Source organism: Trachypithecus francoisi, unplaced genomic scaffold (assembly GCF_009764315.1).
Source record: "Trachypithecus francoisi isolate TF-2019V2 unplaced genomic scaffold, Tfra_2.0 Lachesis_group9, whole genome shotgun sequence".
Lineage (NCBI taxonomy): Eukaryota > Metazoa > Chordata > Mammalia > Primates > Cercopithecidae > Trachypithecus > Trachypithecus francoisi.
Genome location: NW_022681474.1, coordinates 42,529,246 through 42,554,240, shown reverse-complemented (window position 1 = coordinate 42,554,240; position 24,995 = coordinate 42,529,246). Strand labels below are relative to the sequence as shown.

The following is a 24,995-nucleotide window of genomic DNA, read 5'->3' as shown; positions in this document are numbered from 1 at the left end:
TTTGGCAATTTCCGCCATTAATCGCATCTCTGCCAACCCACTACCAGGTAATTAAGGAGTCAAGAGCCACTGCAGAGAAATGGAGTTTCACTTTAAAAGTCCTACAAGTGCCATTTGAGAAACAAGAGGAAAGGAAAGTTTGTGTGCATTGGTATGGAACTGTGAACCTGTGGGTGAGTGGTTATGGACACATGTAGGTGTGCGTGTGTGTCAGCGAGTGAGTGTGGGGGTGCCCCATGACCTCTCAGAACACCCTGGTCTCTTATTTCCAGGCCCACTCCAGGCCATTCCCACCTGCCCCCTGATTCTCCATGGCTCCCCCCATCTGATGGGCGTGCTCAACAGACCACAGCCCTTCAGCAGCCCCCAGCTCCTCAAGGGAAACTCCACCCTCAATGAAACCCAAAGTCTGTCGCCACTCAAGTACATCCTGCCTACCTTTCCAGAACCTTCACCCATCCATTTCTCCTCCTGATACCTCACACTGTCCTCCAGTCACACCAGATGTTCACCACGGACGGGACATGAATGCGCCGCCATGCCTGTAAGTCTTTTCACAAGCTGTTTTTTTCTGCCTGGGATATATGCTCCTTTTCCTCTAACCTTCAAGCCTGCAAACTCAAATATCGCCTCTTCCATGAAGCCTTTTGGTAACGCCAGGCCACTCCTCCTCAGGCAGAGTCAGTCACTCTGCACACCTCTAAATGACAGCTAGCATTTGGGGAACACTTTGTCTGTGTTACTTCATGTACCTTATCTTGTACCTCCGCCTGTCCAGGACACCCTATTATTGTCCCCATTTTACAGGTGAAGACATTCCAGCACAGAGAAGTCGAATGACTTGCCCCAGGTCACACAGCTACAACAAGATAGCACCAGAATTCAAACCCAGGCAGCCTGGCCCACAGCCTGTGCTCCTGCTCCCTCCACCACATGGTTTTTAGGTGCCCACATGGCACATGACACCTGTGCAATGTGACACAAGAGAAAACAGAAAACAAGCTACTGTCTGTCTGTGTGTCTTCCCTGCTGTCCCGCTACCCTGAGAGGACTCTCTTTCAAGCCTGTGTCCCTGGCACCAACTGGGGGCATGGGAGGGGTTCTGAACCATCCAATGAAGGAAGGAGTACTCTACTCGTGTGATTGTGTGTGTGTGTGCGTGCACGCGTGTGTAGCAAAGGACTTTGTGAGAGGGTTATGAAGGTGAGTGCCCATAACCACATGTATGGTGTGTGAAGGGGTCTGGGAGCAGATCCAAGTGCATGTGTGCGTGTGTGCCTGTGTGAGTGTGTGAGTGTGTGTGTGCATGCACCCTCAGGCACGCTCAAGCTTCCCAGCGGGAGGGTAGAGGCCCCATCTCAGCCACATGAATACTTAAAGCCCTTAAACCGCGCCGCTTCATCACTGATATTTTTACAAAGTTGTCACAGAGAAATATCATTTTTCTCCCTCCTTTATTTCATTTTCTTTGGGATATAGTAATTAACAAAAGCCGTTAGATGCCAGCAAAACTGTTTCTTTTGAAGTTTCTACATGGCTGTCATCCGGGAGATAAAGGCAGATTATTCAATCTTGACATTATAATTGTGGATGCCAGATGAAAGCCTGGATTAGACACTTCACAGCCCACTCGGAGGGGAGGCTGAGATCACCAGGCGGCGATCCTCCCTCAGCTGGGAGGGCAGGGGAGCTGGGCGGGGGGCAGGGGGCACCCCACATTGGGGAGGGGGTGGCTTACTGCATGGCTTGGCTTCTTTCATTTGAGTTGGACGGTCCCCAAATCACACAGTGTTAGACAGAAGGAACATATTCCATACAGAGGTGGAAAAATCCAGAAGTCAGGAGTAGAACCCTCAAGCCTGGTCTATTAGCTCCCATGCCCCAAGGCTGCCTCCCCCACCAGCCCACACCCCCTCCTTGATTGGCAGGGACTTCTTGGCTCCCTGACTGGAGGCCAAGTTCCCCAAATGCAGAGGGGGTCCGGATCCTCTGAGGCCATGGACCCTGGGTTCCAGTGCTGATGACTCCCTCACGTGGCTGGGCTGTGGAGAAGGCTGGAGAGGTCAGGGGAGGGAGAAAGTCATTTGCCTGCATGGAGCCCACCCAATCCCCCTTCATAAAAGAAGTCACCAGGCTAGGCGCAATGGCTCACACCTGTAATCCCACTTCCCCTTTGGGAGGCCGAGGCAGGCGGATGGCTTGAACACAGGAGTTCAAGACCAGCCTGGGCAGGTCTCTTTTACAGATACCTTATCTCTATAAAAATACAAAAAACAATTAAACAGGCATTGTGGTCTGCCTGTGGTCCCAGCTACTTGGGAGGCTGAGGTGGGAAGATCACTTGAGCCCAGGAGGTCGAGGCTGCAAGAAGCCATGATCATGTCACTACCCTCCAGCCTGGGGTGACAAAGAAAGGCCCAGTCTCAAAAAAAAAAAAAAAAGAACCACAAATCAGGGAGAGGGTGAGCAGGGCAGGGCCAGAAGAAGCCCCAGCAGTGGAGAATGAGAGGTCATATTTTAGTGGAGGCAGAGGGGCTAGATGCAGATGCCCTGGAGAGTATACAAGACTGGAAGCTTCTACAGTGACTGATACTGTCTGATTTCCCAGGTCTACCCTGAACCAAATTATAACCTGGAATCTTCACACCCTATCCAGCCACCCACAGACAAGATTTTTGCTCTTCATTATGTTCATTAATAATAATGTCTAATAATAAAATTATGAAATGTATCAGTCAGGATCCAACCAGGAACCCGAAAACCATGGGAAGTATTTAAAACCAAGGGAATTTAACATGAGGGCTGGAGACTCAGGTGAGGAGAAACCAGCAAGGCAACCCAGAGATCAGCACCAGCTCCAGCCCCTAGGGAGGTGAGGAGGGAGGAAGGTGGTGTTGGTGACGAAACCCAGGAGCCAGGATGACCCAGCCACCCTGGACCCTCAATAGGTCACAGAGAGACATGGCCAGCCCCTGAGAGCAGAGCAGGGGATGTGGAAGAAGGGGCTCTGAGGACAAATGGAGCAAGAGCTGGCCCGCTCATCAACATTTGAAATCCCAAGCTGGATTTCCAGTTTCTTTGCAAACAGCAACATCAGGCCTGCTTTCTCTTATGGCCACAAGCATCTGAAGGGGTAGAGGGGGTCTCCTTCAGATAGGGCATGCTCCTCTATGGCTTTTCCTGGGTCCCACCGGGACTGCCTTATTCATTGATGGTACCTATGAGTATTTGAATTTGCAACCCCTGGTTTCCATCAGTGTACCCATTTTGTAGAAAGAGAAGCTGAGACCCAACCAACAGAAAGTGATTTACCCAAGGTTACAGGATGGGTCAGGAGCAGAGGCAAGACCAGAACTTAGAGCCCCTGGATTATTTTAAGTGCAGAATTGATTAGCAAAGATGGAAAGCATCTGTGGAGTGACTGCATCTGTTAGCAGGGAATGACTCGCCACCCTTGCTGTGGCTGGGCTGTGGAGCAGGCCGGAGAGTGGTACTTGCTAGACCAGCAGTGCCATTGCTCCTATGTGCCCTGGCCATCAGCCTTGTCATGAGGGCCAGCAGGAGAAACACCAGCAGTGATCACGAGGACACAATTCAGGCAGGAGTGCCTGTTCTGAGGCTGGTGCAGCCACTTAGGTGCTGTGTGACCATAGCAGAATCCCTCTCTGTGCTCCATAACAAAAGGTGGTTGGGCCCGACGCCCTCCTGGAGCCTTCTCCACTCCACCAGGCTGGAATTCTATTTCCTGGGGAGAGGTGGGAGGAAACCATCCCCCCATAGAAGCCAGCTGAGTGCATGAGGGTCCTTAGAAAGGAAGGTCGAGGGGGAGACACTGGGAAACATAAATCTGCCGGCACGGCTCTCTCAGAAAGGGTTTTAATTAATTGTTTTTATACGACATAAGAGCAACTCATTACCGAACAGCTTTGATTTGTGACACCTGCATTATAGATGATTTTTAAATTAACATTTCCCCAATAAAAGGTGTCAGTAGAGAGCTGAAGGCGCCCAGAGAAGTATAAAAGGATAATAGTATGAAAATACAAATAAACACCAGCCCAGTCTAACAAAGGGGGCTGCTTAATCAATTTTACAATTAATTAAGGCTGCCTGGGATGGCTGGGGCCCTGGAGGCAGTTCAAGGTACCGGGTTGAGGGGCTCAGGCATCAAATGCTAGGACAAGGGAAAGTGTTTGGGGCTTGCGAGAGAAATGCAGTGAGAATGTAAGACACTCTGCTAGGCTTCCCTGGAAGGGGAGAGAAACAGGAGGCAAATCTGTCCGGGTGAGTATCCTGTCTCCCTTTGTTGTCCTGGATTTGTCATGTGTGCATTCAGTAAATATTTAGAGAGCTCCTACAAGCTATGGCAGGCAGAGCAGAGGCACTCAGGTGAGAGGGAGGAGCGGCACACTGGAGACGCTGAGAGCTCCATGTGTCTGACACAGAGTGAAGGGCAAAGAAGGAGAGAAAACTGGCAGGGTAGGCAGGGGCTAGACTATCACAGCCTCTGAAAAGGGTCATATGGTATTTGGGGTTGTTTTCAGATGTCGTTTGCAGAGTGTAGGTAAGGGAACCACATGAGAAGATTTCCATTTTAGACAGAGGCTCCTGGCTGCCATGTGAATCATACATTGGAAGAGCAGAGGGAGGAAAGACAAGTGACCCAAGCAAGACCTGCTCATGAATCTAGTTCAGATAGCGGTAGCTGAGGGACAGGAACAGACCCAGGAGAGGCACAAGAGCTAGAGCCCACACACAGGTGTTGCTGCTGTGTGGCTGTTGGAGAAGGGAAGGGGAATTGAGAATAATTCAAGCCAAGGACAGTGCTGGAGAAGCAGCTGTGAACAATGCACAAATAAGGTCCTTGCCCTCAGGGATTTTACATGGTCAGGAGAAACAGGAAAAAGACCCACAAAGGAATGAGCAAAGGACTTGGTAGCTCAGGACTGTAATTCTAGCACTTTGGGAGGCCAAGGCAGGAGGATTGTTTGAGCCCGGGAGCTCAAGACCAGCCTGGGCAACAGAGTGAGACCTTGTCTCAAAAAACAAAAAAAAATTAGCTGGGTGTGGTAGTCCTCACGAATAGTCGCAGCTACTCAGGAGGCTGAGCTGAGAGGATCACTTGAGCCTAGGAGTTCAAGACTGCAGTGAGCTGTGATTGTGCCATGGCACTGTAGCCTGGGTGACACAGCAAGATCCTGTCTCTAAAACAAGGAGAGACAGAGAGAGAAAGAGAGAGAGAGAGAGAGAGAGAGAGGAGAGAGAGAGAGAGAGAGAGAAAGGAAGGAAGGACAAGAAGACAAGAAAGTCAAATCAGTTGCTGTGGCTGGGACAGGTGAGAGCAGCACAGTTTGGGACAGGGTATTCAGACGGTGATCAGGGAAGGTGACATTTGACCTGAAGGCTGAGGAGCCAGTCAGACCAACGTCTGGGGAAGGGGTGGTCCCGGAATTTATGCAACAAGTGCAAAGAGCCTGTGGCTGGGATGAGTAGGAGAAGGCACCAAAACAATGCTCATCCTCCTCCATTTCTACTACACTGTCTCTTAGTTTTATCTTTCTTTTCCTCTGGTTGGCCAAGAGGGGTTATATAATTGGTGCCTAATTGGTATATAATATGAGGACTGTACATAGAGGCTGTGGAGCATTGAGAAAAGTTTCCAGTGCTCCATGCCAGGCCCTGTCCACTCCTCTCTGAAAGACCTGAGTCCTCCAGAGGAGCCCGTCTCCACCTCTATACCTCCGACTTCCCATCTTGATCACTACCTACCCTAGACCTCTCTCCTGAACTCCAGATCCACCTGGGGGTCTTGCAGGCAATCATCTTCCTCCCAAATGGATAAAAGTCCATTTATCCCTCTGTGTTTCCAATCTTAATTAAAGATGCCACCATTCACCCAGACACTCAAAAGGGAGACCTAAGAACAGCCGTGATGCTCCCTCTCCCCAGATCCAAGTCCTGTGGGCTCTTCCTCCTTAGAGCTCTTGAACCCATCTCAACCCATTGCATGTCATTCTAATGGTTCTAGCTTTCCACATGTCTTACCTGGGTGACCTCAGCAGTTTCCACTCTCCTCCTATCCGTGTACCCTGGACACAGCAGCCAGAGGAGTCCTTCTAAAGTGAAAACCTGTCCCGCTGTACAGCTGCCAGAAAAGCGTTGGGGGCTTCCCTTGCCCTCCAGCTAAAGTTCAAACACTATTGTCACGCTTTTTGGGGCCCCTAGAGTCTAACCCCTCCCTACCCCCTCAGAGCGCCACATTGCCCATCCCCATGCTTTGGTATCCAAACACAAGCGTCTCCCTTCAGCTCTCCCACCTGTTTTCTTTTCTCTCTGCCTGGAACATTTTGGGTGCTCTGCCCTATACCCTGGCCCTCACCATTGTCTGGTCACCTTCAACTCCATAGCCCAGGCTGCAGGCTCATCATATCAAATCCTTTTGTAATTGTTTGTTTCACTGTGTAGCTCCTCCCAGGCTGTAAGCTCCACCAGACCCGGAACTATTTCTGTCTTGTTTGCCCCGTATTCCCAGCACCTATGGACAGACCACATACACTGAATGGAAAAGGAATTGATGAATGGATGAATTAAATGATGTCACATACCACAACATGCATGGCTGGCTCATGTCTTCACGTGTTCCCTAAGAGGATCACTCTCCCAGGGTGGTCATTGATCCATCATTTGTATGGTGACAGGAGGAGGGGACAGAGCTCCACTAGAGACAGCATTTCCTGCTTCCACAGAGCCAGTGGGAAATGTGAGGCCAATAGAATGTCTGCACGGTCCGTGGACCAGCTGGTTGCTGTGCTCTCCACGTCACCCCAGGGTCCAAGAGGATGTGGCTATCAACAGGGGCTCCCGGCTGGGAGATCTGGGTGCTTTGTCTCCTTTGCATAACAAGGATGTGAGATTGGTGACCTCTCCCAGGCTAACCCCAGAACAGGGCACCTCCAGCCCACACTTATGGGATGGGAGGAGCAACTGAACAGCAGGGCTCGTTGTGTCCAACACCCAAGTCAAACAAGTGAGTGTGTCTGAATGGGCTGTTAAAGCAAGGGTGTCTTAAGGCAAATGTTGGGACCTGGGGCTCAGGGAGGGTTAAAGCCAGTAAGTGGGGCCAGTGTCGCCGACAGAGCTATGATGTGTGTGTGCATGTGAGACCCATTCACAGAGCTCCAGGTGGGGTTAGGGTGAGGGTTAGGGTTAGGATCAGTTATCAGAGTGGCTACAGGGAGTTTACCTCCAGTAAATTCCCCAGGCAGACCAGAAAGTAGACAACAAAGGCTGGGGTAGAGGTCAAGTTTAAATACATGGGTCCCTAAGAAACAGGAGAAATGGCCTGGGCCTGAAGAAATCTAGGAGGGCATCCTAGAGGAGGTGGGCTTACACTTTGCCCAGAAAGCCTGGGAAAGTTGGAGAGCAGGAAGTTCCTAATCAAGTCGCTGCTTTCATCTTCTTCAAAACCTCCCTGTAGAAGGAAGCACCTGTGAAGAGCAGTGTTCTACTCCAAAGTCAGAGACTCAACCATCAGTGGTGCAGAGACTGAAAGTCACAGTGGGAACAGCCCGTGGAGTCCAACCATCCACTTGACACATGAGAAGACTGAGACCCACAGAGACAAACCAAAGTCATCCTTTGCCGTTGAGCAATGCTCCAAAATGGGCTTCTCCCCACGAACCTGAACAATAGGTTTTTCTCACCTCCATTTGACAAATGAGGGGACTGAGTCCCAGAGGGGTCACAGGGCTTGTGGAAGTCACACAGGACCTGTCAGAACCGGGCCTGTCAGAACCCAGGCTGGCCTGACTCCATGTCTAACACCCTTAAGTGAATTTTTCAGTCTTTGGTTCTGATTATTCTGAGACAGAAAGAATAATTGGCAGTTGATGCTAAAAATATGTGTAGCTGTTTTGATTGACAGTATAAACTCAGTGATGTACAAACAGGGAATGATTCTATTTTTCTCAATAACTGATATCAGCTTTGCTTGGCAAGCTCCCACCCCCACATTGGGAGTTGATGGGGAGGAGGGAGGGATGGAGAAAAACACGTTCCAAATAATGGTATCTTCATTCCTTCTGACAGATTTTTTGGTCACATTTTATATTTGTAGCTGTCACTTTCTAATTATTAAAAATTGTCATTGTCTGGTTGAAAGTCACCTCCTGCATGGTGTCCTCAAGCCCTAGTGGCAGGGATGGGGTGCTGCCACCTGTCTCCCAGTGCAGTCACTGGTTCCTTCTGGATGGCAAGCTTCTGGCCCTGGGAGGTCAGCTTAGAGCTCCTTATCTGGCATTGCAGAAGACCTTCCAGGGATGATCCGACACTTTCTCCACAATCTGCTGACATCAGAAGCCCCCCACCATGGCTTCTCCCTCCCCTTGCTGCTGAAAAGTTTGGGAAGAGAGGCATGGCTGTTCCCCCTCACCAAGTGAATTCTGCTCTTCTCTTTGTACAGAGAAGCGGGCAGGGGGCACCCTGCTTTCGCTAAAACACCTCTCTCTAAGCAAGCCCTGCATTAGATGTAGTGGTAGAGATCACTCACTCTCTGCCAAAATCCAATCCAATCCCTAACAAAGTGTGACCAAGCCCAAAATCACCGTCCAGACCAGCAGTAACACAGGAGTCCACAAACTGTGACCCACCAGCCAGTTCCAAACCATTAGTTAGTTTTGAATGGCCATAAGCTAGGAAGGGCTTTTACATTTTTTAATGCTTGGAAAAAAAGAATAATATTGATGACACATGAAAGTGACATTAAATTCAAATTTAGGTGTCCATGAATAAAGTCTTTATTGGAACACAGCCATGCCCATTCATTTGCATATTTTCTATGGTCTTTGTCAAGCTACAAAGGCAGAGTTGAGTACTTGCAATGGAGAGTGTATGGCCCTGCAAAGCTGAAACTATTTCCAATCCAGCCCTTTACAGAAAGCATTTGCCAACCCTGGTAAAGACTACACTTCCCAGGCTCCCTTGCAACTAGGTGAGACCATGTGCTAAGTTCTCACCAGCGGAAGGGGAGTGGAGATGACTTGGGACATCAGGTGCCCCTCCATGCTCTCTTCCAGCTGCGGCAGAACCAGGCATGGCACCTCCCTGCTCCAACACTGAGATTACACCAAGGGTCTCAGGGACGGTGGGGCAGTGGCTTGAAGGACCCCAATCCCTGGATAGCTGTGAGGCTCAGTGCTGCCCTGCCAACCCAGGCCATTCATTTTAGAACTGTGCAGTGAGAAAGAAAGAAACTTCAATCCTCCATAAGCCACTTACCTTATCCTTACCCTGACTAGTACAGATGTTTATATCCAGCTGGGCACTGTGCCCAGAGTACTTTACCCATCTATCCCAGTTATATTTAAGAATATTGTGGGCCGGGTCTGCTGGCTCACATCTGTAATCCCAGCACTTTGGGAAGCTAAGACAGACAGATTGCTTGAGGTCAGTAGTCAGAGACCAGCCTGGCCAATATGGCAAAACCCCGTCTCTACTAAAAACACAAAATTCAGCCAGGCATGGTCACACACACCCATAGTCCAAGCTACTCAGAAGGCTGAGGCACAAGAATCGCTTGAAACCAGGAGGCAGAGGTTGCAGTGAGCTGAGATCATGCCACTGCACTCCAGCTTGGATGACAGAGCGAGACTGTCTCAAAAAAAAAAAAAATTAAAACAAATTTTTAAAAAAGGATATTGTTCTTTTGCAGAGGCCTTGCTTGATAGATGGGGTTGAGCCCTACCTCACTTTGGTGCTATGCTATAGAGCTGAAAAGATAATTGTTCACGTTAGAGTTCTTCTGTTTCTAAGGAAGAGAGAGGCTTCTAGTTCAATCAGAGAAACTCAAAGACAGAAATTACAGACAGTCCCCAACTTATGATGGTTCCCCTTGGGATTTTTTGACTTTACAATGGTGCAAAAGCAATACACATTCAGTCTTCTCCTGAACTTACAATGGGTCTACATCCCAACAAACCCATCAAAAGTCAAACATATCTTAAATAAAAAGTGCATTTTGGTTTTTTTTTTGAGATAGGGTTTCACTTTGTCACCAAGGCTGAAGTGCAGAGGCATGTCTCGGCTCACTGCAACTTCCACCTCCTGGGTTCAAGCGATCCTCCCGCCTCAGCCTCCTGAGTAGCTGGGACTATAGGCATACACCATCACATCCAGCTAATTTTTGTATTTTTTGTAGAGACGGGGCTTCGCCATGTGGACTCAAGTGATCTGCCTGACTCAGCCTCCCAAAGTGCTGGGATTACAGGCATGAGCCACTGTGCACAGCCCAAAAGTGCATCTTTGACTTACAGTGTTTTCAGCTTACCATGGGTTTATTAGGACATGGCCCCATCGCAATTCAAGGGGCATCTGTAGTTCGACATAAAGCACATCCTTACCAGAATACCTAAACAGGAGGCCAGGAGCAGCCTGACTCCATGGGAGCCAGCACCCTGAGACTGTTGGGGAAAGCTGCCCTTCCAGGACTGAGGTCTCTCTCCAGCCATTCATTTACCTTTCTGTCTCCTTTCTCAGCCAGCCAGCTTCCTCCAATCACTCATAGCTGGTTATCGTGATGAGTCTCCAGCCCTAAGTCAAGCTCATCAACTCTCCCCACCTCCAGGCTCAGCTTCTTCCATACCTTTCCCCAGATGGAACTCAGATTGGCCCAGCCCGCACTTTTGAGCCGGATCACTCAAATTATATAGTGTGGACAGTCTCTGCTTCAAGTGTCCACTCTGGATAAATCAGCAGGTGTCCAGAGAACACAGACCTGTGGCACCAACACAGTTGCCACCCACACAGCACACACTGGGGAACAGGGGTTTCCCTTAGCCAGGAAATCGACCTCTCTAAGAGGTCAGAGAGTTCCGTGGCTAAGGGCTTGGACAGTGAGCTAGAATGCCGGGTTCATATCTACCTCTGACATGCTGCATAGCCATGGGCAACTTGCTGTATCTGCTGCTGCTTTTTTGAAATAGGACTATAACAAAAACACCCGTATCGCAGGATTGTCAGGAGAATGAAATGAATGAATACATGTGAAGCCCTTTTAGAACAGCACTTCCTGACACGTAGTAAGCTTTCAGGGAAAGTTAGTGATGCGAATTACTGTCACTATCTGTAAAACAAGAAGGAAATAATACGCCAAGGCTCTATTCCTTTCCTGTAAAATCTCTCAGTGTGCGCTCAGTAAATGGTCCAGGTCAGCCTGAGGAGAGCACAATGGTTTGCTCACAGACCACCTCCTTAGGTAGCACAGGGGCATAGGCACTGCCACCTGCTGAGGACCCACTCTCTCCACGCCATCCCCATGCTTGGTCCCCTTTACTACTGTGCATTCAGCCTCACCTTGAGCCGGTGAGGATAAGGCTGAGAGAGTCAATGAGCTGCCCAAATTCACAGACTTAGGATTAATTCCACTCACTGTTTCCATCAGAATGGATGACCCAAGGGGTCCACTGCAGAGTGCTTGCTTGCGGAGTCCAGTCCATTTGGAGATGCTAAAGACAGAGAAAGGGGTTCCAGGAGCAAGGTATAGCAGGACTCCGGTGGGAGTGGGAAGGGTGGAATGATGTGGATGCGATGGGAGGAGGCCCAGAAACGGCAAAAGAAGGGCAACACCCTCTTGGGAAAAGAGGGTAAGATTGGGGCAGGCAGAGGACGTGGCCATGAGCTTGGTCTCTCCTCCCACACTGGGTTCTTCAAATGTATCCGGCAGAGTCCCCATTTAGCAAACAGAGCCCTGGCCAGCAGCAAGGCCAGCAGCCCTGGGTGCCCATCCCAGCTCTGCTTCCCTGTCCCTGTGTGACCTTGAGAATAAGGCCCTGCCCCTGTCCCAGTCCCAGCCACAGTAGCCACATATAGTAGACCAGATGACCCAAAGGGCCTCTTAACTCTGGGTCCCACTGTGGTGATGTCCTAGTTTCTGTTGTGTTCTTAGGGCAGATCCAGAGCACAGGCTACCCCGTGACTCCCATCCAAATCTGGGCCCATGGCGTTTCACTCCCCAATTTATTGTATGCTTAAGAGTCATGGAAAAAATAAATAAAACTATTATCCTCAAAACCCCAGTAGGTCTCTTAATGACTACTCCACTAATTAGTAGCAGCTGTTAATGAAGTGTGCAGGTACAAGCCTAACCTCGTCAATTAATCCATACATGCTCCTGGGCTGCAGTAATATTTAAAGGGGAAATCGATACTTGACAGCTGGGCCTGGGGAGGTCTCTGTCCGGGTGGGCAGGGAAGGTGTAGCATTTCAAGGAATTTGTAACTAAAATAGCTTATGCCTGGAGCATAGTGCAGGGGCCAGAAATGAATACAGCCCATAAGGGGCACAGGAATGCAGGCATGCCTGTGGGGAGCTGCGGGAAGCAGGGTTTAGGTGAGCAGGGTGAACAGGCATCTGCTCCCCCCATGGGTGGGCAGACAGGCCAATAGGGGCACACCTTTCAATTATTTTCCAGTTCATCATTGATATGCTTTGGCTGTGTTCCCACCCAAATCTCATCTTGAATTGTAGCTCCCATAATTCCCACATGTTGTGGGCGGGACCCGGTGGGAGATAATTGAATCATGAGGGCCATTTCACCCATACTGTTCTCGTGGTAGTGAATAAGTCTTAAGAGATCTGAAGGTTTTATAAGGGGAAACATACCCAGTCTTGGGTATGTCTTTATCAGCAGTGTGAAAACAGACTAATACAATCATATAACAAAATTCACTTATTCCTGGGGGTAAGGGGGTTGGAGGGGGGTTGCTATACCTTCTCTGGGCAGATGTCATGATCAAAGCCACCAAATGAGGCATTAGGTCACCTAAGGTTGCCAAGCAAGTAAAAGTAACAGTCACTTTTCTGGCCTACACTGGGCTAAACACCTTACATGCATCATCTCATTTAATCCTTATGCTAGCCCAATGAGATGAGAACTATGATTCCCCACTTTTAGAGCTGAAAATGCGGCAGCTTTGAGAAAGCTGGTTATTGGCCAAGGTGGTATTCAAACCCTCATAATCTAAGCTTATATGCTTAACATACACAGACTCCTAAGTAGTGATAAGCCTTGAGCCCTACAGAACAAAATCCAAACCTCTTGACATGGCTTACAGCATCTTGAAATCTGGCTCCTGACATTAGATTCTAGTTGCTGCTATAACGAAGTACCACAAACTTAGCGGCTGAACACAACACAAACCTAGTATCTTACAGTTCTGGAGATCGGAAGTCTGAATGAGTTTCATTGAACTAAAAATGAGGTGTTGGCGGGGCTGTGCTCCTTCTGGAGGCTCTAGGGGAGAATCTGTTCTGTTGCCTTTTTCAGCATCTTGAGGCCGCCCAAATTCCTTGGCTCATGGCCCTTCCTCCGTCTTCAAGCCAGCAATCACATCCCTCCAACCTGTGCTTCCATTGTCCCATCTCTCTCTGACTCTCTTCTGCCTTCTTCTTGAGAGAGCTGAGAAGCCCAACAGGGGCTTTGGAAGCAACTTAGAAATGAGCAATAACAAGAAGCAACCTTTCCGAACCTTCCCCACTCCACTCACACAGACACATGTGGTCAAGGTCAACAGCCCCTCCTCTGAGCTGCAATAACCTCATGTCAAAGAAATGGCTGAGGTCTGTGAGCCTCTGTCTGATCCATGGTGCGCCCTCAGCACTGAGCCCAGAGCCGTGCACAGAACAGTTGCTCAAAGAAAGATTCCCTGGGCCAGGGCTCCTTCCTCCACACCAGAGGTGAGGGCACCGCCCCAGCCCAGGGCTCCCAGAAGAGGTCATGGTGGCAGTTAGGCAGATAAATAAAATGCATTGGCTCAACAGCTGACCTTGGCTGCTGAAAGCCAGCGCTGTTGTGTTGATGTGCACTTCACTGCCAATCACGTGCTTGGTCACACCAGTCTTACCTATTTGGAGAAAACAGTGAGGGGCAGACAGATCACCCCCTATCAGGGAACAGACCCTGGGCCAGGGGTGTAGGGTGCTTGCTCTGAAGGGTCTAGCAGGAATCTGTCCACGATGCAGCTTGAAGGAAACACTGAGCTTTTTCTTAGCTTAAGCAGTTGAGGCTGGCTTGTTACCATGCAAGAGACACAGGGCGACACCATAATTAGAATCCTGGATTAATAACCTTCCCTGATTGGACGTTTCCACAGCTCCTCTCCCCCAGCTGTTTATCTTGAGATCGCTGCTGAAGGGGAAGGGAGGAGACTGGGAAACTATACCAGGGAGGAAGGGAATGGAAGCAGAAAGGAAAAGGGGTAAAGAGCCCAGAAGTAGGCTTTACTAAGCAAACCTGGGCCAGGCCCAGAACAGGACGCCTAATACCATGCAGTGATCTCACCTCTCCCACCCACCCAGAGCTGCAAATCCTCACCACCCCACCCTGGGACTAGGTCTCCTCCAGGGGCCCCATCCTGGTTAGTGTCCCCACTTGTCCCTCCCTGCCAGCAGGCTAGATACCCTGGAGTGGCCCTGGACTCTTTTCTCCCTAGAGGCCCTCTTGCCACACACCAGTCATTCGGTCAACAGGCCATAGTCATTCCAGCCATCCTCCGTCCATATCCTTAGTGCCGTAGGCTTGATGGGGCTCCTGCTACCCCCACTTCTGGCTTCTTCCAACAGCGTGCTAGTGAGTGGCCCTGCCTCTGGCCTCACCTCCTAATCTATTCTCTTTTTTTTTGAGACTATTTTTGCTCCCGTTGCCCAGGCTAGAGTGCAATGGCGGGATCTCAGCTCACTGCAACCTCTGCCTCCTGGGTTCAAGCAATTCTCCTGCCTCAGCTTCCCAAGTAGCTGGGATTACGGGTTCCCACCACCATGCCCGGCTAATTTTTATATTTTTAGTAGAGACGGGGTTTCACCATGTTGGCCAGGCTAGTCTTGAACTCCTGACCTCAGGTGACCCACCCACCTCTGCCTCCCAAAGTGCTGGGATTGCAGGTATGAGCCACTGTGCCCAGCCTCCAGCTGCCAGGATTGTTTTTCTAAAATAGAAATGATCACACTAGCCCTTACCTAAACCCTTCATGGGCCTCCTGCCACATCCAGGGAAATTCAAGGCCTTCACAGCCTGGACCTCACCTCCCTCACCAGCTCCTTCTCCTCTCACTTCCTCCCTCCTCCTACCCACCTCCCTCATGTCACTGTCCAGAAACTTCATCAGTTCACTCATGGACACACACACACATGCTAGTGTGCACACAGGCCCACATGTACACGTGCTGTCACACACACAATGCACAGGCACGCATGCACACACATATGCGCACACACACTGCCTTTTCACGTTTCCACTTGCTGTTTTCTCTGCCTGGAATTCTCCCCTCACCTTGTGCAGAAGCTTGTCTGAAGAAGCTTTAGAAATTTGATCTAAATCTCGAGTCTCTGCAATTGCATTCAGGAGTCAGCCTGTGTGACCTCCCCACCCTGACCCCACACCCTCCTGCTGCCCCATTCTGCTCCTCTACCTGTCTGCACCTGGTTTGTGCCTTACTTCTGTAACTAGCTGTGAACTCCTGGCAGAAAAGACCTCCAAGACCACCTCAGGGCATAGCATGGGGCTGGACACCAAGCAGAGGCTCCCACAGCCTCAGGGAGTGAGGGGGAAGGCTATCTACAGAGAGGTCCCACACATTTGGTGGGGGAGGAAATTGGATGTCTATTCATAAGCATTGATGTTCTGCTGCGTTTTCCATCAGGATCCTCCCTCCTTTTAATATCCCTGGTCGGTCCCACAGTGACCTGAGTAACAGAAGACAGCAATCAGTTCTGGTGTTTACTAAAGTTCAGGAAATGTTACTGACATATGATATGGTTTGGATGTTCAACCCCTCCAAATCCCATGTTGAAATGTGATTCTCTTTGTAGGAGATGGGACTAGTGGGAAGTGTTTGTACCACAGGGTTGATTCCCTCATGAATGGTTTGGTGCTGTCCTCGAGGTAATGAGTGTTCTAAATCCGTTAGTTCAAGAAAGAGCTGGTGTGCTTAAAGGAGCCTGGCACCTCCTCCTCTCCCTTGCTTCCTCTTGCCGTGTGATACACTGGGTCCCTTCCACTTTCCACCATGACTGGAAGCTTCCTAAGGCCTCACCAGGAGCAGATGCCAGTGCCATGTGGTAAAGACTGAAGAACTGTGAGCCAAAATAAACCTCTTTTCTTTATAAATTACCCAGCCTCAGATAGCAATGCAAACGGACGAACACATCTTAACACCTACCAACACCATGGGAAAAGAGTATCCTCCTTCTCGGTCTTATTTCAAAAGACTTCATTTGAACCAAGGCTCTCTGAAAAACCCACTCTCCCTTTGTGAGAGGTCCAGTTCAGCCCTGCCATCACCATGACAGTTAACACCCCACAACAAGGCATGATTATCAGGAGGCACAGGAGGGGGCAGCCTGCCAGGGTGGCCCTTAGCATAACTTCAGGGTCATTTTTATCATCTTCTTGGGAGCTCTGGGCATCCTACAATATTTACCACCCACCCTTGGGCATTGCAAGGTCTTGAATGAATGTGAATTTGGGCTTGGATGAATTACTTGACATCTTGCCATGTGATTCTTCCCCATGACAGGTGATCAAGGAGCCATCCATCCGACTGCCATTCACTCACTGATTCTTCAGATATGCAACAAAAGCCTACTGGGTGCTGCAGTCCTCTAAGGGCTTTGGGTAGAGTAGCAAACCTAGCAGTGAGGTCCCCACCCTCACAGAGCTGAGATTCTAATGTGGGGAACAGAAAGCAGTAAATACATGGTGCAGAGATGAAGAGAAGCACTACGGAGAACAATAGACAGAGAGAGGGGAGTGGGAAGGCTGGTGCATGGGTGGTTTACAATGTCACAAGAGGACAACTATTCCAACCCCAAGGGAGTGCAGCTCCCCCACTGCGTAAGAGCTAACAAAAAGTAAAATAACAGAGAACTGAATAACAGTGTCTAGTCCTGGAGAAGAATGGGGAAGAAAAGGTTACTCCAACATACTGCACCATAAGTAGAGAGCTGAGGCTAGCACCCCCAGATGCTATCCGTGCTCCCCAGTGCTCAAAACATTGAGACCCAAACACCCCTCCCTCAATGTGCCTACACAGAAATACCATCTTGTATGGAGTGTTCACCTGCACACACCCCACCACACAGGTTTGCTTTCTTTTCTGAGCTTCTGTGCACCCATGCATTGACCCAAACTGTTCTCTGCCCTGAAATGATCTTTCTTCCTTCTCCTTCAAGTGCCAAGCCACTCCAGACTCAACTCAGCACCATCCATGAAACCCTTTCTGCTCAGGCTTCTTACTCCTCTGAGTCCCCAGGCCGTGGGGCCCTGGTTACTTCCTGCTCTGCAGCAGTGGCATTTCTGGACACACACTAGCTGCCCTGCCATGGGTCTGTTCATGCTTAAAGACAGTGGCATTTTCTGAATGGCCTTTTCCTCTCTCTGGACATTTCCTGTCCAGAGAGAGGAAAGAGGCAGGTATGGGGGGAGTCCCACTCTGTGTCAGGAACACTGCCTCGTTCATCCTCGCAGGATGAGGCATGTAGGGTGCATGGCCACATCGCTGGGGTGAGGAGCCATCTGTGCAGGCCCACAGCAGTTAGTGATTAAGCTGGGTGCACGTGGAGCTCCCCCGACTATAGACTTCTTTCCACTCTCTCATGCCACTTGGTCATCGGAGGTGCTCAGTAGATATTTGATGAGCAAGAGTGACTCAACAAGGAAACAGACACACTGTCTCATCCCCAGTCCCAGATGCCTTCCACAGGCCTCCAACTAGGCACATGGCCAGGCTAGGCTTTGAGCTCAGCCCACTGCCTTGCCTCCAGGGAGGAGAGCTCTTCTGGTGCCTTCTGTAGTGACGTATTTTGAGGGAAGGACTTTATCCAACACTGATTTGGCTTCTTAACTCTCTCTTCTAGAGAGCTTTCTAGACCCTTCCTCCAACACAGAAAATGGGAACCCAGTTTACAGATTCTAAGGCTGTACTCAGTGATAGCCTAGAATCAGCAAGTATCAGGTCTAATGGACCAGCCCTCTGCTCTCTTTGCGAGGAAGGGATTTGACCCCAACAGCACAGTTAGCAAATGGCAGGCTGGGCCCAGGCTCCCCCAGCTCCAAGCCTACTGTTCTTCCAACCATGCCTGTGCAGAGCTCCTACTCCCCTCATTTTAAATGCGCTGGGCATGCACTTAACTAACTGTGGTGGGCTACACTGGAACTTCTTAACCCCATCCTATGGCTGAGATAAAATGTGGCCATTGTCTGCAGATTTCAGAGACCATATGGACCATGGGACTGTTCATTTGCCAGCTAATGTGAGGAAGCTTTCATCATGCAGCACAGGACACAGACTGTGGATGCTCCCTGAGCACAATCAGACCAGGGCTGTCATTTCACAAGAAACGGGGTCACAATTATGTTAATAGGAGGCACATGGATTTCTCACCTATCTGAAGGGGAGCTTGAGAAGGAATTAATTCTCACAGCGGTGAGGTGGATTTGATTGCTGATGGTTCAGGAGAAATCAGCCCCAGCCTGCAGTGGGAGCCTCTGTACTCCCTGCTCCCCAGCACTCTCCAGCCTCACCCCTCCTCAGAGTGGACTCAAGCCTCCCTCTGCCAGCAGAAAATGGGCAGAGGAAAGCCACTGACAGTCAGCAGATGACAACAGAATTTGCAAGATGCAGGAGTAGGAGGAGAGAAAACTCATTACTCTGCAGGGAAGAGTAACTCAGGAGACCCTCCAAAGATGCAGGGAGCCTCCATGTGGCCACAGGACCCAGGCACTGCCCTGTCACCCCTCTGCAGGTCAAGGGGGCAAGATGCCCAAGCAAGGCACAAGGCCTGATTCTGCTTTCCCATCCCCTCCTTCCTCCAGACCCTTCAATATATAATTGATTAAAAGGTCATCACAGTTGCAAGTTGTGCTTGATTCGGGAAGGAAGACAGAAGTTGGCTTTGAGAAATGGGGACTTTTCACCTTCATAGCTCCCTAGTGGGCACTACAGCCTCCTGCCTAGGAACTACTGAGTAGTGGCAAGTAGCTTCCTGAAGACAGCTGCAAGGAATACCCCACCCACCCACAGCCCAAACAATCCCCAACAAGGGGTTCTTAGGGACAGACCACACGAAACAGGACAGAAACCAGCCAGCCACAAGGATTAGAGCACTAGTTTGTTGCAGGATTCAGAGACCTAGGTGAAATCTCTGTCCTATGCAGAGCCCAAGACAATGTTAGAGGAAAGAAACCTTGTGAAGCCTACCTACACCATGGCCACCCCCCGAGGCAGGGCGTGTGCTCTGCGCCAACCCTGCTAGGCTGTGAGGGCAGCTGAGGATGGGGCAGGGAAGGAGATCCATCTCCCACGCTAATCGTCAAATCATAGACCTATTTCAAGAGGCCTGATCTCCAGTGCCCACTGCCAAGCTCACATAGGCCCACCACTCTAAAGAGCTCATTAAAACAATAACCCCTAGACAAAGAGTCCTGCTTGAAGATTGCCCATCTCAATTTCATTCAAGCCAGAAACCCCAGACTCAAGATTTCCCTCTTGCTCCCCACCACACCCCCTTTCATCTTGCCAGCTCACTTACTGACCCAGATTATTTGCTATTGGGAACCTACCATCTGCTAGGCACTGTTCTAAGTGCTGGGAATACAACTGTGAGCCACGGCCCCTGCCCTCCTGAAGTTTGCAGTCCCACAAGGGGTCCAAGTATGCAACCAGCATGGCCATGCAGCTGGAAAGTGCTCTGATGGGGGAAAGGCAGAGCAAGCATTGCAAAGCATGGGAGAGAGTTGGAGGGCTGGAGAGAAAGGAGGAGAGTGCTCCAGGTAGTGAGGATGCCTCTGCCAAATCCTGCGGGTCAGAAAAGCTGAAAGGTCAGCACACCCAGTGGCCAGCATTTGAGGTGGAGAGTTGCAGGGAGATAGGTAGCGGTCAGATCGTAGCCAGCCTCCTAAACCACTTTAAGGAGTTTGGAATTCTTCCAAGAACACTATAGTCTTCAAAGGCACTAACATAATCAGATGCATAATGGAGAAGGATTTTTCTGGCAACAGAGAAGAGGGGAGATCAGAGAGAGGTGCACAGAGGAGACCAGTTCCAAAGCTGTTGTCACAAGTGAAGGGAGAGGTGAGGAGAGGATGGTGAAAATGGAAAGAGGGCCTTAAGAAAAAGTTAGAGCTTGTAACATGCAGTAATGAGTAGCCACAGGAAGGGAGTGGAACCAAAGATATTTCCAGTAACTATTGAGCACTTACAGTGTGCCAGCCACTGCCACAAGCTCTTAGCGGCATCATCTCATTTAATCACACAACAGCTTTGTGAAGCAGATATGGCTAATATCCCCACCTTACATATGTGGAAACTGAGGCTCAGAGAGGTTTTCCTCTCTGACTTACTTTAGGACAAAGAGCTAGCAACTGGCAGGACCGAGATGATCCAAGGTTTCATGAGAACCAGATGGGCGTGTGTATCATTGCCCTGAAAGGAAGAAAGGACCCAGTGGGCTTGTCTGAGGACTGGAGGGCATTAAGGCAGCAATGAGCAGGTGAATATGTGAGTTTCACTGAAGCTCAAGGGTGAAAGAGGTAGCTTTGGGAGACTCTTTGTCTAGAGAAAGGAAGCTGCCATGGAGGAGGAGGTGCTCCGTGTTACACATATAGAGTAAGAAAAGCAGAGACCAAGGTCAGAGCTCTGGGAAACACCAGCATGTTGGAGGTGGGTAAAGCAGGTCGGGGAGGGAGAGAGCCAGCTGCATGCCTGCAGTTCATTCTCTACCTGTAGGAGGGACACCCAGGGCAAGACAGAAAGATGACCCCATCAAATCCCCTCATAATCTTCCAGGAACAGAGCCTCTGGCAAACACTCTAATGATGTTGGCCAGCAGAAGCGCTCTTATCTATGGAATGCTTTTAGCGAGACGTGCCCTATCTGCCTAAAACCGCTCATGGTAAACAAACCTGGAACCTATGGATTTATGGCAGATGGCTCCCTGGAAAATGTTGTGCAAGCTATGAAACCAGCAGAGAAAAAAGTGAAGATGTTTCAGGACCCAAATAGCTCCCCTTTCAAGAAGGATGGCTTGCATGTAGCACGTAGAGACCCCTAGTGATAAATCTGGGCCAGGGCACAGCGTAATGTGGCAAAAAAAGTCCTGGGAGCTGTATTGTGGTTCAGACTTCACACTGTACCCGGGCCTCACAATTATTTGTATCCTTGCAGTTATTAGTAAGGCTTAGTACTGGGTGAGATCTCTGATTCTTATGAATCCAACTTGACAAGCTGACCCTTTTTATTTTAGCTCAATGACAGAAACTTAGTAAACTGTGCTACAATCATTTGAATTTTCTGCCTAGCCCTGGTGCTGAGCCAGGCTAGTGGAGTAGCTATTTGATTATTCTGGAGGATAAATACCTAGAGGCAGAAGAGGAGCCAGGCTGAAGGGTGGATTTTGTCCAAACAGAAGCAACAGGATACTACTAAAGGCCTGAATGGAGGGGAGTGACAAGGTCGGACTAAACCTGTTCTTAAGTCACCGTGTGAAAAATAGTGGGAGAAGGCACGCTTAGAGGCAGAGAACCCAGGGAGAGGCTCATCCAGAAGAAAATTTGGGGGGTCCTGGACAGGGCAAGAGCAGTGGAAACCAAGAGCAACTGGAAACTTAAGACCTACGTAGGGGTTAGAATGTGCAGGACTTGAAGAGTGGTTGGGTCTTTGGCAGGGGCAGTGGAAAAGGAGGAGTCGCGTTTTCTCCCTTGCATAACTGGTTGGGCAATGATGCCAGTCACAGGGAAGAGGAACATGGGACAGCAAGCATGGAAATGATGAGAAGTTCTGCTCTGAATGTTTCCACTGCCTGACACATCCTCATGAAGGTATCTTGTAGGTAGTTGGAGGTGTGGTTCTAAAGCTCAGGAGCAATGGCTGGGCTGGAGATAGAAAGTGGACTTGTCTTGGTTCATTCATGCTGCAACAATAAAGTACTTGGGACTGGGTAATTTATAAGGACAGAAATGTATTCCTTACATCTCTGGAGGCTGGGAAGTCCAATATCATAGCATCAAATCTGGTGTCTGGTGAGGGCTGATCAACTCTGCTTCCAAAAGGGTGCCTTGCTGCTGCATCCTCACATGGCAGAAGGACATAAGGCAAAAGGGGCCCAGATGCTTCCCTCAAGTCTTTTTAAAACAATACTAATCCCATTCATGAGGGTGGAGCCCTCATGACTTACCACCTTCTAAAGGCCCCACCCATTAACACTATCACATTGGGTCTTATGTATGCCTTCAACATACAAATTTTAGGGGTACACATACATTCAAACCTTAACATTGTACCCCTGACCCCTGAATAAGAAAATTCATATTCTTCTTACATGCAAAATACATCCATTCCATCCCAATAGCCCCAAAATTCTTAACTCATTCCAGCATCAACTCAAAAGTCTAAAGTCCTAAGTCTCATCTAAATATCATCTAAATCAGATATGGGTGGACTCAAAGGTGTGATTCATCCTGAGGCAAATTGTCCTCTACCTGTGAGCCTGTGAAATTGAACAAGTTATGTGCTTCCAAAATACAATGGTGGAACAGGCATAGGATAGATGTTTCCATTCCAACAGGGAGCAACAGGAAAAAAGAAAGGAGTAACAGGTCCCAAGTAAGTCCAAAACCCAGCAAGGCAAACAGTGTTAAATCTTGAGGCTTGAGAAGAATGTTTTTTGACTCCCTGTCCTGCCTTCTGGACACAATGAGTCAGGGATTGGGCCTCTGAGGCTCGCCACCAAGGTTGACAGCCTGTACCCTCTGAAGTGGCAGCCCAAGCTGTACCAGGGCTCTCTTGAGCCACACTTGAGCCCCAGCTGGGGTGGCTAAAGAGCACTGCACCAGAAGTATGAAGCAAAAATTGGAGGTAGCTCTGGGCAGCAAGCCCAAAGTCCCACAGGCACACTGAGCCCCTCCCTTCAAACAGCTCTACCACCCTCAAGGCTCTGGCACTCTGGGCCTGTGACAGGTGTGGCAGCCCTGAAGATCTCCAAAATGCCTTTAGGGCCATTCTTCCAGTGTCCTGATGGAAAGCATCTGGCTTCTTTCTGTTCCTACTAATCTTATCAAACAGTTGCTTAGCCACACTGTAGCTGTTCTCTCCTGAATACATTTTCTCAGGTGTTACAGGCTGAGAATTCTCCAACTCTTTGAGTTCTGCTTCCCTTTTGATTATAAATTCTGTATTTAATTTGCTTCTCTCTTCTCACATTTTACTCTTAGCACTCAAGAGAAGTCATGATGCACCTGCATGAGATGTTGGGCCTGAGATCTGACCTGCATTCTAGCAACCACCCTGGATGATTTTTAGACACCTCAGAAATCACTGAGGTAAGGAACAGGTGGAGGGAGAATATTCCCAATCTGAAAGGGAAGAGGAGGGATAAGAAAACCAGGATAATTCAGTGTCATGAAAACCAAGGAAAGAGGTTTTGCAGGAGGGAACTGTTGAGGGTGTCAAATGTTTCTGCAAGTTTAAGTAAAGTAAGGACTGAAGTATCTCTGGGTATGGGAACGTGGAGGGCACTAGTGACATGGTCAGATCAATTTGGGAGGAGTATAGGTAGAAACCCTGTTGAAATGGATAGGGGACTGTGTGGGAGGAGAGTGTAGCTCATTATCTCAATAAGCTTAACTGCGAGTTGAGAAAAGAGTGATAAGGCAGAAGCCAGTGGGTGAGCTGCAAAGGAAGGGGAAGAAAGAACTCCATTGTAAATGTGGACAAGATGCAGACATACCTAAATCCTGATGGGAATGGCTTTGAAGATAGAGCAATGAATGTGACCCTTTAGACCCTTAAGGAGCACGTGATTCCATTAGCCTTGGTCAGTCAGAGGCCCGGGAAACCAGGACAAGGAGGCAGATGATTTTTTTATGTTTAGAGTTTTTGTAGTGAGAAGTTGGTGTCCCCATCTAACATCTTCTATTTTCTCTGCAAAGCAGGAAGAAAAGTTAACTGCAAAGAGTCAATGAGGTGGAGGTGATAGCAGAGATTTAGAGAGCTAAACAAGCAACAGAAGTGAGTCCATGCAAATGATGTCCCCAATTCCAACAGTGAGTATACTTTGGCTCAGGATATATCATGGATTAGAGATGATTTTGTCCAGGTTAACAGAGCCTAACCAGAGTGATGTTCTGCTTTCTATAATTACCATACTTGCACCCTTCTAAGTCACATAAAGTCATAGACCTTGTAGTAAATAGAACTTCCTTTCTCTACTTGTCTCCTCGGAGGGACTAAATGAGTGAAACCCACTCTTGATCCAGAAGTGTTGGGAGAAGGATCAGAGGAGGATTCATCCCCAACGTTGGTGCAGAGGATTTTGGGGCGCTGCTTCTGTGCTCAGCCTTAGTCATTTAGAAACCTTTAGGGGGCCGGGTGCGGTGGCTCAAGCCTGTAATCCCAGCACTTTGGGAGGCCGAGACGGGCGGATCACGAGGTCAGGAGATCGAGACCATCCTGGCTAACACGGTGAAACCCCGTCTCTACTAAAAAATATAAAAAATTAGCCGGGCGAGGTGGCGGGCGCCTGTAGTCCCAGCTACTCGGGAGGCTGAGGCAGGAGAATGGCATGAACCCGGGAGGCGGAGCTTGCAGTGAGCTGAGATCCGGCCACAGCACTCTAGCCTGGGCAACAGAGCGAGACTCCGTCTCAAAAAAAAAAAAAAAAAAAAAAAAAAGAAACCTTTAGGGAGCCAACTCACAGCCTTTCCAGTAGCAAGAAGCCAAGTAACTGGAATGGTGGTCATTCCGGCCAAATCCTGGCCCCCAGAAGGTCATGACAATTACATCCACCCTAAGTCACCCTGTCCTGGAAGCAAAGCCCCAGTGGCACAAGATCCAACTATGGAGCCAGAAGCTGAAGATTCAGAGGAAGAACAACTGCCAGCAGTTCTGTTCTCTTTTTGTTCACAACTTCCAAATAAAGAGGCCCTTTTTCCTTCTCTAATGTCATTG

At 49.3% G+C, this 24,995-nt stretch overlaps 1 long non-coding RNA gene across 1 annotated transcript; it reads right to left on the bottom strand.

The window, feature by feature from the left end:
- Positions 1-1,435: 1,435 nt before the first annotated feature.
- LOC117082055 lies at positions 1,436-14,043 on the bottom strand. Its single transcript, XR_004436433.1, has 3 exons — positions 13,899-14,043; positions 2,155-2,256; positions 1,436-2,054 (listed from the first exon to the last, which is right to left on the bottom strand). It is a non-coding gene; the product is annotated as an uncharacterized LOC117082055 (long non-coding RNA).
- Between the last annotated feature and the right edge of the window lie 10,952 nt (positions 14,044-24,995).